The sequence below is a fragment of the Eretmochelys imbricata genome, chromosome 2, assembly GCF_965152235.1.
Source record: "Eretmochelys imbricata isolate rEreImb1 chromosome 2, rEreImb1.hap1, whole genome shotgun sequence".
NCBI lineage: Eukaryota > Metazoa > Chordata > Testudines > Cheloniidae > Eretmochelys > Eretmochelys imbricata.
Window position 1 is genome coordinate 5,223,771 of NC_135573.1, and position 2,004 is coordinate 5,225,774.

Below are 2,004 nucleotides of genomic sequence, written 5' to 3' on the forward strand. Positions count from 1 at the left end.
CCGGATTTACTTCGAGAGGCGACATTGAGCCTATCAGTTTGGCCGTGTAGTATCAAACCTACTCTAGCCCTCACTGCAGTAGGGGGGTCAACCACCAGTCGAGGAACATTTTAATTGGATCTGGGCCTGATTGAAAATCCTGGACCCAAGTACTTCTGAGTGTCAGAATCTAGCTTATGAATCCGGATCCACATTCTGCAGCTTTTCCCTATCTCCATAACAGGAATGCATGCCTAGGACAGACAGACTCCTCACGCGTGTGCGTAGATAGATCCAGCCTCTCCGCTAGAGGTGAGTGAATCTGAAAAGGTTCAGAATTTGGTTTCCACTTGGATAAGTAACTCCAAAGTCTTGAATGCTTCTCCAGCCTTTGTCCCAGCCATCCGGGCCTCTTGGCTCGGCACTCTTGGGCTGGAAGTCTAACAAACAGGAGCTCCTCCCATGAGATCTCCCCTTCCACTTCCCTTTGGGCCGGATGTTCGAAGCTCACAGCAAGAAGATAAAGCAAATCTAACTTTTGGAGTCTCCCCGAATGTTCGTTTCAAGGCATAGGGAGAAGATTCAGGTTCTATTTGGGCCGGCTCACTCTTTGCCTGTCCAGCTGGAGTTGTCATGAGAGCCTCATTCAGCCCTACGGTGGAAAAGGACCATGAAGGGTCTTTAAAACACATTTCCCACTCATAAGGGGCCTCTACACAAACAGGGACAATGGAGGAAGAAGAGGAAGAGTTAAGGGCGGAGGGAAGGTCGGGGAAGAAGGGCTCAGATTACAGTAAAAATAATAGATACATCAACTCACAGGAGGGCAGCCTGTGGCAGAGTCTTTAGCACCAGTTTATTTATCACTCTTTTCTCCAGGCGCTGACAGGCCTGTCAGGATGGGGTGGGTGAAGGAGGACATGACTGGGTTTGATGGATGAGGTACACAGAGGGAAGGAGCCCCTCCAGCACCCTGGCTGTAGGCCTGAGGGACGTGGTGGGGGAAGAGGCATGACTGAAAGGGATGAAACCGTCCTTCAGCTGTGAATTTACCAAAGAGCCACATGCATAAATAATACCGGGCCCACGGAAACGCCATAGGGGGTGCTCCCCCTCTTCCTGCCTGCCGTGCTAACTGTGAACGCCCCCGTGCTCAAAGAGAGACCCCGGGGTGGGCTCAGCAGGGGAGGCCACGCCACACTTCACAGGGGCATCTCCTATTAACAGCAATGCTTGTCACTTGCACCCGATGGCTTTTCATCTTCTAAGTTCTTTGCAGAGATGATTGAGTGGGTCCCCATGCTCCAGCCCCTCTATGAGGCAAGCAACCTGGGGAGGCGGGGAGGCAGAGAGGTTAAGGGTCTGATTTGCAGAGGCTGAGCACCCACATCTTTCAGGAGCTGTGAGCAAGGCTGCCCATGTTAGAGCCAGCATGAGAACCCAGAAGTTCCTGGCTCTTGTGCTCAGCCCACTAGACCGCACTGCCCCTCTGTAGCCCTGTCTCCTTCTACTGCTCGTTAATTAACAAAATTATCCTTTTTCTTCTTTATTACTTCTGCTGCAGTAGCACCCAGAGCATCCAATGCATTGCAGCCCATGACTGCACACGTATTGGAAGACACACTCCCCAGCCCCAGGGAATGTACAGACTACAATGCTGAAGCACCTGGTACCACCTGCCAAAGTGCTTAACAAATTGCATGGAGGAATGGTTTCATCTGCCACTAAAAGGCACCCATCTCTGGGGTGGAGCATGGTGGCTGTAGCTGAACCCCATACAACCCTTTCAGATGAGAAACAAAGAAGAAAATAGCATCCCACTGCAACCACAGGGGTAACGTGTGTTGCTGACAATTAATTACTCCCATTGAAATGTGGCCAGTTCAAGTGGCAAGGGCCGCGGTTTTAAAATCCCATAGCTGAACCTGGGGATCTCACGTCTCCTCTCTCCCTGTCTTCATCTCTGGCTTTGGCCACCATCCTTTGCGCAAAGGGTCAGGTTGGCTGAACTGGGAAATATGGGAC